Source organism: Mobula hypostoma, chromosome X1 (assembly GCF_963921235.1).
Source record: "Mobula hypostoma chromosome X1, sMobHyp1.1, whole genome shotgun sequence".
Lineage (NCBI taxonomy): Eukaryota > Metazoa > Chordata > Chondrichthyes > Myliobatiformes > Myliobatidae > Mobula > Mobula hypostoma.
The window spans coordinates 38,752,001-38,766,954 of record NC_086128.1 but is presented as its reverse complement, the minus strand read 5'-3'; positions in this window follow the sequence as shown (position 1 = coordinate 38,766,954).

The window sequence follows — 14,954 nt, the reverse complement described above, 5'->3', positions numbered from 1 at the left end:
TCTGTGTTCCATGTCCTTGTGTTCCCGTGCTCTAGACCAAGTCTCTGTGTTCCTGTCCTCCCCAAGACAAAGGCTCTGTGTTCTGTGTTCCTGTTGTCCCAAGTTCAAAGTTCCGAGGTTCCTGTCATCCCAAGTCCAAGGCTCAGCTGTTCCTGAGTACCAAGTCAAGGCTTCGTGTTCTCGTCCCATCCATGTGCCTCGTCCTGTGCTGGCGTTCCCTTGTCCTGTGCTGCAGTTCCCTCGTCTTGCCCAGGAGTTTCTCATTCTGTCCTGTAGCCTTGCCTAGTCCTGTCTCCCAAGACCACGTCATGTCTTCGCCTAGTTCTGGAGTCCGAGCCTGAATCAAGACCCAGGTCCTGGGTCCTTCTCCAGTCTCTGGCTCGGAGTCCGAACCCAAGCCTCATCATGTCCTCGCCTCGACAAACCCACGCCTCATCATGTCCTCGCCTCGAGGAACCCAAGCCTCGTCACGTCCTCGCCTCAAAGTACCCAAGCCATGAAGTACCCAAGCCATGAAGAACCCAAGCCATGTCCAGTCCTGTAGCCACATCATGTCCTCACCTAGTTCCAGGGTCCGAGCCCGAGTCAAGTCCCAGGTTCTGGATCCTTGTCCAGTCTCCGGCTCAGAGTCCAAGCCCAGGCTCCTAGTTTCCAGTTCCTTGTCCTGGTCCCGCTTGCCTAGCCAATGTCCTAGCCCAAGTCTGTGTTCTTGTCCCAGCTCTCTAGTCAAGTCCTGTTCCTAGTACTTCAGTGTCTGCGTCTTGCACTTGGGTCCGCTCCCAGCGCCACCCTCTATGACAAGTAATGATCTTTCAAAAATCATTGGACTCTGGCATGGTGCCAGAGGACTGGAAAATTGCAAATGTCACTCCACTCTTGAAGAAAGGAGTAAGACAGCAAAAAGGAATTTATAGACCAGTTAGCCTGAACTCAGTGGTTGGGAAGATGTTGGAGTCAATTGTTAAGGGTGAGGTGATGGAGTACTTGGTGACACGGGACAAGATAGGACAAAGTCAGCATGGTTTCCTTAAGGGAAAATCTTGCCTGACAAACCTGTTGGAATTCTTTGAGGAGATTAGAAGTAGGATAGATAAAGAGGATGCAGTGAATGTTGTATATTTGGGCTTTCAGTAGGCTTTTGACAAGATGCCCCACACGAGGCTGCTTACCGAATTAAGAGCCCATGGTATTACAGGAAAGGTACTGGCATGGTTAGAGCATTAGCTGATTGGTGGGAGGCAACAAGTGGGAATAAAAGGATCCTTTTCTGGTTGACTGCCAGTGACTAGAGGTGTTCAACAGGGGTCAGTGTTGGGACCTTTTTTTTTGTGCTGTATATCAATGATTTAGAAGATGGAATAGATTGCTTTGTTGCCAAGTTTGCAGATGATATGAAGATTGGTGGAGGGACAGGTAGTGCTGAGGAAACAGGTAGGCTGCAGGAGGACTTAGACAGATTAGGAGAATGGGTAAGAAAGTGACAAATGAAATACAATATTGGAAATTGCATGGTCATGCACTTTGGTAGTAGAAATAAATGTACAGATTATTTTCTAAATGGGGAGAAAATTCAAAAATCTGAGATGCATAGGTATTTGGGAGTCCTTGTGCAGAACACCCTAAAGGTTAACTTGTAGGTAGAGTTGGTAGTGAGGAAGGTAAATGCAAAGTTAGCATTCATTTCAAGAGGTCTAGAATACAAGAGCAAGGATGTGATGCTGAGTCTTTATAAGGCACTAGTGAGGCCTCATCTTGAGTATTGTGAACAGTTTTGGCTCCTCATCTAAGAAAAGATGTGCTGGCATTGGAGAGGATTCAGAGGAGGTTCACAAGAATGACTCCAGGAATGAAAGGGTTATCATACGATGGCTCTGGGTCTGTACTCGCTGGAATTTAGAAGGATGACGGGGGCTCTCATTGAAACCTTTCGAATGTTGAAAGTCCTAGACATAGTAGATATGGAAAGGATGTTTCCCATGGTGGGGGAGTCTAGGACAAGAGGGCACAGCCTCAGGATAGAGGAGCGTCCATTTAAAACTGAGATGTGGAGAAATTTTTTTAGCCAGAGGATGGTGAATTAATGGAATTTATTACCACAGACAGCTGTGGAGGCCATGTCATTGGGTGTATTTAAAGCAGAGGTTGATAGGTTCTTGATTGGCCACAACATCAAGGATTACAGGGAGAAGTCTGGGGAGTGGGGCTGAGGAGGGGAACAAAAGCCATGATTGAATGGCAGAGCAGAATTAATGGGCCAAATGGCCTAATTATGCTCCTATGTCTTATAGTCTTAACTGCCTCAAGAAATAACATTAAATGTCCTTGTCCACAATTATATATGCTTTGAAGGTATATACAGTACATGGGTTCTGAATTCTCATTAAGTATAACAGGAAAATAAATGAAAAGGAAAGATGCTCATTCTGAAATAAAAGGTCAAAAATACGATACAATTACATCTCTGTTGTCAAACAGCATTGTAGTTCAAGTAGACATGCCTGCATCTGATAAATTTACCAGTTTTCAATAGATGGGAAGGCAGCTTGTGAATGCTACAGAACCATCCTTTTTTTTTAAGGGATATTTGTTTACTGCTTCTCAATCCAGATACAGTCCACGCAAACCTCAGAAACAGTAAACTTACCCTGGTCAATAAATTATAAAGATAAAGTAGATTCAGGGAAAAGTTATATGATTTTGGTAGAAAGCACAATGATTAACCGGAGAATCATTTTCCTTCATTTTGGATTACTTTTAGGCACATTTCTAGATGTAAACCAGCTTTTGCAATTTAATGCTTCATTGACAAGCACATGAATGCTCCACACTAATGTACAGTAGGTCTTGCCTGATTAAACCTGAGATTACTTTTTGATAAGAGGAATGCTCTAAAGCACTTTCAGAGCTGTAAATGAGTTGAATGCAAATTCATTTGGTGGGAATGAGACAGGCTTGTATTTCTATAGAACCTTTAACATCCTTTGGTTTGTACGAAGCATTTTACACCCAATACTGTACTTTTTAGATGGGAATACAGCTTCCACAAACTGCAATGTTAAAATGACCCAGTGTTAATTGAGGGTTAGGTGTTGGATCTTGAGAGAACCACCTTTGTTGCTTTTCAAAATCAAAGTTCATAGCAAATTTATTATCAAAGTATGTACAGTGCCTATAAAAGTATTAACCCCCCCCCGCAGAAGTTTTCACGTTTTATTATTTTACAACATTGAATCACAGTGGATTTAATTTGGCTTTTTTTGACGCTGATCAAAAAAAATAGTTATGGGATCGAGCACCACATTCCCACAACTGGCATGCCAGTCGATGCTGCCATGCATAGACTGGGCATAGGCTGGCAACTGTGAAGGCATTGTACACTGGTCAAATAGCCCCTGGGCTTCGACCCTCCGTATGGTCCCTAAATCTGATGGTAGTTGCCACCCATGTGATGATGACCTACACCTTAACAAGGCCACCAACCCCAATCATTACCTGGTCTCACACATCCAGGACTTTTCATCACGTTTAGCCAGAAAGTTAATTTTTTCCAAAGTCGATTTAGTTAGGGACTACCATCGGGTGCCTGTGTACTCAGAGGCCGTTCCCAAAACAGCTGTGATAACCTCATTTGGCCTTTCTGAGTTTCTGTGCATGCCATTTGGACCAAAAAATGTAGCACAGACTTTCCAACAGCTGATGGACTCTGTATTAAAAGGCTTAGATTTTTTTTTTGTTTACCTGAATGGCATATTTGTCACCAGTACATCCAAATCCAAACACGGATCTCATCTCCGCTCACCTCTCGAGCGCTTAAGCTAACACGGGTTGATCATTAACCCTGCTAAGTGCCAGAATGGGTTGTCAACCTTTGACTTTCTCGACCATCGCATCTCCGCACAAGGTGTGAAACCCCTCCCATCAAAAGTACCAGGTTTCAAAGGTACATTTAATGTCAGAGAAATGTATACAATAAACATCCTGAAATGCTTTTTCTTCGCAACAATCCATGAAAACAGAGGAGTTCCCCAAAGAAAGAACGACAGTTAAATGTTAGAACCCCAAAGTACCCCCCCAGATCCCCTCCCTCCCATGCATAAGCAGTAGCAAGCAACAATCCCTCTTCCCCCCACCAGCAAAAAAAACATTGGCACTGTCACCGAGCACTCAAGCGTGAGTAAAGCAACAGCAAAGACACAGACTTGCAGTACTCCAAAGACTTCGTGTTTCGCCCAGTATTCGACATACCACAGGTCCTCTCTCTCCCTAATAAGGAAGAAAAAGGTGTCTCCATTTTCCCAGTGAGCAGGGAGACATAACAAACAACTCACTGGTGTACAATGTTAAAAGTCCATTACGTCGCTTTTTTCAAGCTCTGTGGCTGAAGATCGTAAAGATCCAGGGTCTCCAGGCACACAGCAGATCTCCCGACTCCCCAACAACACACACGTCTCCTGTCATGACACCGACCCGCGATCCACCCGTCTCCAGAGCCCCGAGATCCTAGGCATCCGAATTTGAGCCGGATTCTTAGGCCAACTATGGAACCCCGAGAGCAGGTCCCATTCCTGCAAAGAACCGTAGTCAACGTGTAACTCCAGGTCAGGGTCTTCAAAAGAACCCTGAAAGGGATAAATAGAGATATTAAAGATGGAAAAAGAGCTGTTTCCGAAGATGCGAGCAAAGGAGTCATTGTTATGCGCCATTAGTCGCCGTTAGGTAGCCGCACTACTAAAAAACGACACGAGTTTTTAGGTATGGTGAATTTCTATCACCACTTCATTCTGTGAGCTGCTGAATTTATGCTCCGCCTGTATAGTGTGTTTAAAGGCAATACCCCTAATCACATGTTTGACTGGTCAGCAGACATGACCAAGGCATTTGATGAAACCAGACAAGCTCTTTCCAACATGACCCTCCTGGCACACCCGCTCCCCCTCACACCTACAGCCATTACTACTGACGCTTCTGACTATGCTGTGGGTGCTCTGTGTGAACAGCTGGTCGGTGACGTGTGGCAGCCACTCGCCTTCTTCAGTCAGCAGCTCTGCCCCCGAAAGGAAGTACGGCACGTTTGACTGTGAGCTTCTTGGTCTCTATCTGACTGTCCATATTTTCATTTTTTTCTGGAGGGTCACCATTTCACTGCATTCATTGACCACAAACCCCTTGTGTGCGCAAAGGCCAAAATGTCAGACCCTTGGTCTGCACAGCAGCAACGCCACCTGGCCTATATATCTGAGTCCACAACTGATATACAACATATCAAGGAGAAAATTAATGCTGTGACTGATTGCCTCTCATGGTCAGCCGTTGAGGCCGTACAGATAGGGGTCGACTATGCCGGCATGGCAGCCGACTAAGCTACTGACCCAGAGATCCAGCTTACTGAATGGCATTCATGGGCCTGCGATTGCCTGATATTAAATTCGGGGAAGCTGAGGTGCCCTGCCTATGCGATGTCTCAACTGGTCACCCTTGGCCCATTGTGCCCACAAACTGGAAGTGGACTGTTTTTCGACTCCATACATGGCCTCTCGCATCCGAGCCAGAAAGCCTCACAGAAACTGGTTGCACTAAAGTTTGCTTAATATTGCCTTAGAAAGGATGTGCATGATTAGACTGCAGCTTGTGTGGAGTGCCAGCAGGCAAAAATTAACTATCATGTTTAGGTGCCGTTGGCACCTTTTGAGGTCCCTGAGCGACGGTTTGACCACGTCAATGTGGATCTTGTTGGTCCCCATCCCTCCTCCCACGGTTTCGCGCATCTCCCTTCCACGATGAACCATACCACCAGGTGGCCAGAGATCATCCCTCTAACATTGACGATGACTGCAGATGTAACTCAGGGATTCATCAGCATCTGGGCTGTTCTGCTTGGCAACCCATCTGATATTTCTTCTGACCGTGATCCCCAATTCATATCAGACTTCTGGGCTGCAATGGCTCGGAGTGAGGCTACATTACCCCACGGCGTATCACCCACAGTCCAATGGCCTATGTGAACGGTTTCACTGCTCCTTAAGGGCTTCTCTGAGGGCTTCCCTGACCAATGGGTGTTGGCATGACCATCTCCCGTCGGTCCTGCTGGGGCTCAGAGCTGCTCCAAAAGGGCACCAGCAGTCGACAATGGCTGAATTGGTATATGGCAGCCGCTTCGAGAGCCAGGTGATTTCATTCCTGACGCCATGACCACCTGTTTGGCCTCTCAACAGTGTTCCACCCTCCTCAGTAAATTCAATTCCTTTTCACCTATTCCTACCTCCCATCATGGCGTACAGCGCTCTTGGGTTCCTGTTGACCTACATCCTGCTCCGTTCGTTTTTGTCTGCTATGATGCACACCAACATCCCCTCAGGCCCCCTTACGATGGCCTGTTATGCACTTTGGAATGGGGAGAAAAAACTTTTCTCATAGATAAGAGGGGTAAAACTGAATGTATTTCAGTAGATCGCCTTAAACCAAGATTTGGAGTATTCTGCTGCCATGCCCCTGGCATCACAATATGACCATGTGCATGCCAACGCACCGCTGGACAAGCCAGAGGCACCTGTTGTTCCTCCACCCATGGAACACAGGATCTGAGCCGGGCGGCTCATCCAAGCTCCAGACATGCTCACAGTGCCAGTCTGGGGTTAGGGCCTGTGTTGAGTAGCAAAACTGGGAGAAATGTACATAATTCACAACCATCAGCATTGAGTTGGGGTTTGCTTTAAGAGGCTGGTCTGACATAATGACATGGTTATGTAGAGATTTTTAGCGCGTTTTTGTGTTTTATGTTTCAGAGTTCATTAACATGCAGTACGGGCTTCATTAAAAATAAAATGCCTCACTTAATTTTATTTCCATAAACCTACAGTAGAACTATTTTCTAAAGATATAAACTTGAACTTTGGACTAGGTAAGTGCAGAACATTAAACATAAAGAAAGGTGCAATAGAACTACTAGAACACAAAACAGAGCATCAGGTTACAATACAACCGATGGATGAATATGAAACATATAACTATCTGGGATATCAACAAACACAGAAAATAAATTATATTGCGATGAAGGGAAAACTTTTGACAGAACCTACTTCAAGGCTTAAGAAAATTTGTCATACAGAGCTCAATAGTAAAACTAGTAAAACAACAAGAAGGCATGGTCTCTCATACACAGACCTGGAGGTGATCCCAAGAAAGCTGCCCAACATCCCAATGTAGCTGCTAAACAAGTTGTACACCAGTTGCTCCTAAATGGAAAAACCAACAAGAAGCAACCAAGAGCACAACTAGATAGGAAGAAGTACAGTGATGACCCTGGCTTCACCGGACCATTCACCATGGAAGAGCTGGAAGTTGATATATCTAGTCTAAAACACGGGAAAGCAATTGGTCTTGGCAACACAGCATTGGAGCAGATAAAGCATTTTGGACAGCAAGTAAAGAAACGGCTCCTACAATTGTTCAACCACTGTCTGGCACCACACAAGCTACCTAATATTTGGCAGAAGTCACATGTAATAGAACTATTAAAGCCCAGAAAAGATCCCTCAGATCCTAAGAGTTTTCGGCCAATCTCACTGCTTTGCCACACCAATAAGCTGTTTGAACGCCTGATACTCCGGATAGCACCAGCTGTAGATGAGAAGATCATTCCAGAGCAAGCAGGTTTCCACCCCAGCAAATCAACAACAAGACAACTGCTCAACCTCACACAATATAGCGAAGATGGTTTTGAGCAAGGGATGGTAACAGGTGCTGTTTTTGTAGACTTGTCAGCAGCTTACGATACAGTGAACCATAGACGTCTCCTCTGCAAGGTCCTAGAGATGACAAAAGATATTCATTTAACAGAGCTGTGAGAAGGCGTGCTTCAGAATCGCTGGTTCTATGTTGAACGAGGTGGGAAGTGCAGCAGGTGGCGAATTCAGAAGAATGGTCTTCCTCAGGGAAGTGTGCTTGCACCGCTCTGTACAACATCTACACAAATGACCAACCTATAGATGACGTCACACACTGTTTTATATATCCTGATGACTTATGCATCACTGTCCAAAGCACCGATTTTAACACCGTGGAGAAAACACTTTCTGAGGCCTTGGAGGGACTAACATCCGACTATGAAGAAAATCAGCTCCGCGCAAACCCATCAAAGATGCAAGTTTGTGCATTCCACCTCAGGAACCGTGAAGCCAAACGACAGCTTAAAGTAACCCGGTGTGGAGCAACACTGACACATTGTGAGCACCCTGTCTACTTAGGAGTCACCCTTGACAGACGCCTCATTTTCCAGAACCACATCAATAAGACAAAGGCAAAAGTGAGTGCACAAAACAACATCCTGAATAAGCTCACTAACACAAAGTGGGGAGCAAGCTCGAAAACATTGTGAACCAGTACACTTGCTCTTTGCTATTCCACTGCGGAATACGCCTGCCCTGCCTGGGAAAGATCTACTCATGCTAAGAAGATGGATGCCGTTCTGAATGCAAGCTGCCAACTTATCACAGGTTGTTTAAAACCAACAAACACCAACAGCCTATATATCCTGGTGGGTATCACTCCCCCTGATATAAGAAGGATGGTAGCCAGCAAGAAAGAACGACTCTGTCAAACACCAGATGAGAGGCACCTCTCATGGTCATACACCTACACCCAGCCGCCTAAAGTCAAGGAAGAGCTTCATGAACAGTGTTGTTCCATTACAATCAACCCCATCTGAAGCCTGCATCGCCTTGTGGAAAGACCAGCTCGCCGGTCTCAGACAACCCCCAGCGATGGGAATTCCACCGGATGAAAGCCTTCCCCCAGGAGCTAATTGCAACTAGGCAGCCTGGAAGTGCCTTAGCAGACTTAGGACTGGTGTAGGTCGTTCAAAGGTGTCACTGAGCAAATGGGGATATCCGACCAGCCCGACAACTTGTGAATGTGGAACTGAGCCACGAACTATGCAACATCTCCTGCAATGCCCATCGCTAGAGGAACCCTGTACTGTTGCAGATCTTGCCGAATTCAACAACAAGGCGCAAAAATGTGTCCAGTTCTGGCTGGGCCATGTATAGACTGTCCATGGACATGATAAGAAGAAGAAGTAAAACTATAACAAAAGCAATAAACACTTTTACTATATCCATATTAATATTTCTTTAGGCATAATATCTTGGTGCAAAACTGATCTGGAAAATTTACAAAGAAAAATAAGAACTGAAATGACAAATTTCAGAAAACATTATGTATACTCAAATACACTTAGATTAACACTACCTATGACAGAAGGGGGAAGAGGAATAACAGACATTAAAATGTACACAACAGTTAGATAAAATTTCAAAAGATATATTTTCATCAATGAAAACGGGATTCAGCACTACATGTGAACATACACAAGTACACACCACTTAAGTTAAATGAAAGTACAATGCAGAAAAATGAAAAAATTGTCACGTTAGACAAAAAAGTTAACTAACGGAAGAGCATAACTCTCCATGGGAAACATCCCTATGACCAGAGCAGATTTGATGTTGGCAATGAAATGCCAAACGCCTGGCTCTGAGTTGGAGACATCCTCCCAGAAACAGAAGGGTTCCTTGTGGCAATACAGGACCAGATCAAAAATACATAATAAAATACCAACAAATTCAAGATGAGAAAATGCAGAAAATGCTAAGAGAAACCATAAACGATCCAACACATTACCCGATCCTGCAGCAGTTGAACTCAATCTGATTACTTACATAGGCAGAGTCAGTGGAAAACATCATTCACGAAAATCTTCCTTTAAAGTATAAACGCATAAAAGACACCATACCTTATTATAAATACAATCCTGGTCCAGTTTTAGAGTCAGAATCCCCAAATTATATTATGACCAATGCATTAATACTGATAGGGCAACCCATAATAACTGTCTGAATATAATATTACAGAATAATCTTGCAAGAAAAACTTACTTAATAGATATAACCATTCCAAACACACATAGCTTACGGAAATAATTTAGTGAAAAACATCAGAAATATGCTGAATTAAAAGAGGAAATTGAAAGACTATGGAACATGAACAGGATATTCATTGTCCCAATAGTAATTTCTACAACTGGCATCACTCCAAAGTCACAACACAATAGCATTAAACAATTAGGGCTACACGGCAATATCTATGTAAGTCTTCAGAAAGCCACAATACTAAGCATCACCAGAATAGTCCAACAGTTCCTAGAAATTGAGAAATGAATGTGTTTGACTATGCCTGTACCTCAAGTTTTAACAGCTTAAGCTGAAAAAAATTAAAATAATAAATAATACTGAGAGCATGAGTTTTAGAGTCCTTGAAAGTGAGTCCATAGGTTGTGGAAGCAGTTCAATGTTGAGGTAAGTGAAGTTATCCATGGTGGTTCAGGAGCCTGATGGTTGAAAGGTAATAAATGTTCCTGAACCTGATGGTGTGGGACCTAAGGCTCCTGTACCTCCTTCCCAATGGCAGCAGTGAGAAGAGAACATAGCCCGGATATTGGGGATCCTTGATGATGGATGCTGCCTTCTTGTGAAGCATCAGAAAAGGAGGATTTGCCTGATTCTTGAAATCCTTAGAATGCCTTTGCCAGAGTGCTGATTGTGGTTTAGCATCAACATCCTCATCTTTGTGGGTTCAAGCATCATTCCAGGAACGTAAACATAGAAATATAGGCTGACACCCAGTACAGTAGCAAGATATGCTGCTGTCTGAGGTAATCTTTCAGATGAATGTCAGATCTCAAAAAGTAACACTTGGACGTAAAAAAAAAACTTTCAATACTCATTTGAAGTCGGATAGATTTATTTTCTGGTCAGTATTTACTCTTACACAATAATCTTATTATAATCACGTTGTTTGTACAATTTTGCTGTCAGGTTTTCTAACTTAAAAGAATGACTGCTAGATCAGTCTGAAATACAATATCTTGAGGTTTGGAAAAATACTATTCCAATGCAAGTCTTCTTTTCCTTTTGTTAGTATTAATTCCTTTTGAAAGTTAATGAAACCACATTTTCAGAATTTGTTTCCGGAACAAATACAGAATACATTTTATGCTGAATAAAAATATCCTACTTTTATCCAGAGGAAAGCAAATAACAATATCTCACCTTCCTTCAGTATCTTTCACTTAGTATATTTCCCAGGAAAAATCCTGGGAACTATAGGCCGGTGAGATTCATGTCAATTGTAGGGAAATTGTTGGAGGAAATTCTTGGGGTAAGATATATGAGCATTTGGAAACCTATGGCCTAATTAGCATGGCATTGTGTGGGACTGGTCATGCCTTACCAGCTTGATTGAGTTTTTTGACAAGGTGACGAGAGAGATTGATGAGGGTAGGGCGGTGGATGTTGTCTATGTAAATTTTGATAAGGCGCTTGACAAAGTCCCTCATGGGAGGCTAATCCAGATGCAGGTTACGTTGCAACTTTATAAAACACTGGTGAGGCCGCATCTGGAGTATTGCATACAACTCTGTTTGCCCCACTATGGGAAGGATGTTGAGGCTTTGGAGAGGGTGCAGAAGAGGTTTACCAGGATGCTGCCTGGTTTAGAGGGCTTGTACTATCATGAGAGGCTGGATATACTTGGGTTGTTTTCTCTGGAACGCCGGACACTGAGGGGAGATCTGATAGAGGTTTGCAAGATGATGTGAGGCATAGGTAGTATGGACAGAGAGCACTTGTTTCCCAGGGTTAAAATGCCTAATACCAGAGGACAAGTATTGAAGGTGAGAGGGGGTAATTTCAAGGAGGATGTGAGGGGTATGTTTTTTACTCAGAGGGTCATGGATGCCTGGAATGCACTGTCTGGTATAGTGCTGGAGGCAAATTCATTAGAGGATCTTAAGAGACATTTGGATAGGAATTTCTTCACTCAGAAGACCATGCACTTTTCCAATTTTCAACCCATGAAGACTGTGAATGTTAAGTTGTTGAGCATACTAATGGCTTGGACTCTCAAGGAACCATGGGGTAAAAGGAAAGTGTATTTGAGGTTGAGCAACTCCTATGACATTGACTGGCAGAGTGGTCTTGAAGAACCTTAGTCTATTTCCTATGTTTCTATGAACCATACATCTTCAAGCAAGGATAAACAAGTTGGACTGGTTGCATTGGTCAGAGTTTCTACAGATATTGTAACAGCATCTGAAGTCTCGGGTGTCTCCATGACTTCTAGTTTCTTTTCTGTTTGCGAATCTTACTCAAGTCTTCGCTGGCTAATCTTTGATTAATTGGTACCCCTGACCCAGGACTTATTTCATAGGAATGTGGCCCTAACTTTTATAATCTTACTGTGATATTTGCAATTTCTGAGACACTTAGTATTAATTTAAAGATTGGGTGTTACTGGAATGCAACTTATTTACATGATGTTTTAAACTTTGACTGGCAACGTGATTTCCGTGGAGGAGGAGAAGATGGCGATGCGACGCAGCTTGCGCGGCCACTCCGGTGAATGATATCTGTAATCTGTCAAGTAGGTTGCCGTGCACAATCCTGATTTGATGGAGACAGATATGAGAGAATGAAGGAACATCTGGAGAAACTTCTGAAATGCCTTTTTCGCTGCCGCTGTTACTGTGTGATCCAGAATCTCCGGAGGGAAAGGCCCTGAATCCTCGGCCTTGCTTGTTGCTCGGCGGCCGGGACAGGGTCGAAGCGCTCGGCAGAGATGGTGCTCGGTACTCGGTGTCGAAGGGCTGGTCGGAGGCTCGAAGTTTTCGGATGGACTCAGAGTTGGCCGTGGTCAGGTGCTTCCAATGCATCGACAGTTGTCGGTGCCTGGAGGTTTATGGCAGAGAGAGTTTCTCCCTTCTGCCGCCTGCTATCGGGGATTATCGGGAGTCGATCGGAACTTTGAGACTTTTTTTTACCGTTCCCATGGTCTGCTCTTTATCAAATTATGGTATTGCTTTGCACTCCTGTAACTATATGTTATAATTATGTGGTCTTGTCAATGTTAGTCTTTGGTTTGTCTTGTTTTTTTGTGATATCACTCTGGAGGAACATTGTATCATTTCTTAATGCATGCATGCATTTCTAAATGACAATAAACAAGGACTGAGTGTCCTCATAATCTAATATTGCAAACGGTTTAAGGTTCTGTCTTTTCCTGGACTGGCAAGATTCCATGTCAATTGCATTTCACTTACCCCCATTGTGTAGGATTTCTTGTCATAAAAACTGGTTTTATTTCAGAATTCAAGCATCTGCAATTTTTTGTGTTTAGCAAACAAATCATCCTGGCATTTTCTAGACAGGCTTCCTTATGAAAATTAATCTTTCTATTACTATTCCTACATACAATGAGTGGTGTGCATTTTCTGTGCAACTCCAGCTGCAAACTAGAATCACAGAATGGACCGATGCAAAGGCATTCAATTGGCAAAACAAGCCAGGACCAGCTCTTTCAACGAACGATCTAGTTAGTCCCATTGTGTCACAGCTACTCTTTATCAGTACAATTATGTCTTCAAGTAGCTATCAATTTCCTTAGGGTACCACTGAACCCCTGCACTAAGTTCCAAATTCTAACCACCCATTCCTTAGACAAGTTTTCCTTTATAGCATGCTTACGGTGAAGAAGTGGGCTATTCAGCTCATCAAGCCTGCACTGACACTCTGTAGAGAAATCTATTCATTCCCATTTCTCTGTTCAATCCCTTATTGTTGCAAATTAGTTTCCAAAAGCGTCTTTCCAATTCCTTTCTAAATGCTCTGCCTCACTCTTCTTCCACTACATTTATAAACAATGAGTTCCATCTCTATAATGAAAAGGATTATCTCACAGCCCTTGTATTTTGACCATCACTTTGAGTACATTTCTCCCTTCATTGAATTCATCCAATAACTTGTAAAGATTGTTTGGGAGAGGCTGGCAGCAGGTAAAAGGATATTTGGCAAGTGGTAGGTGAAATCGGGAGAGATCAGGGCCAACATGTCCCTGTTAAGGCCGAGTAACCTTGGCTGGCGAGGGATATTGAGGATCTGGTCAGAAAAAAGAAGGAGGCATGTGAAAGGCGAATCAAGCAAATCCCTTGAAGAGAATACGTACATTTAAGTGGGAAATCAGGAAGGCAAAAAGGGAACGTGATATATCCTTGACATTTAAGATAAAGGAGAATCCTGAAAGAATCATTAAGTATACTAAAAGCAAATAATTAGAGAATAGGTTGTATCATGGATCAGTTTGGTTGTACATTCATATATGGAGCCGCATGAGATGAGCAAAGTCCATTGAAATGACTATTGTGAAGATGCATAATTTTAAGGTGATCGGAGTAAAGTATAAGGGGTATGTCAGAACTAAGTTTCTTTACACAGAGAATAGTGGGTGCGTGAAACACTGCTAGGGTTGGTGGTAGAGGCATATACAATAGGGACATATAAAAAACTCTTAGTGAGGCACATAGATGATAAAAAAGATGGAGGGTTATGTAGGAGGGAAGGGTTGGATTGATCTTAGAGTGGGTTAAAAGGAGAGCTCAACATTGTGGACGAAAGGGCCTGGACTGTGCTGTAATGTTCGATGTTCTCTCTGTTGATGAAAGTTCTTTGATTTTGCAAGCACCAAACGTTTGCAGAGAAAACTAAATATGCTGGTGTAGTAGACAGTGAAGAAGGTTATCTAAGCTCAATCAACTGAGAAAGTGCGAAAGTGGGCAATGGCAGATGAGACTTAAGAATGAAGTGATGCATTCTGGGAAGGTAGACCAGAGTTAGTCATACACCATGAATGGCAGGCCTTGTGGAGTGTTGCAGAACAGAGTGATCTAGGAGTATAATCAGTATATAATTGCCTGAAAGTACTGACACAGTTAGACAGGATGATGAAGAAGGCATATGGCACACTTGCCTTCTTCAACTGGGGCACTGGCTATAATGAATGGAACTTGATGTTGCAGCTGTATAAGGCACTGGTGAGGCTGCACTTGGATTGTTGTGTGTAGTTCT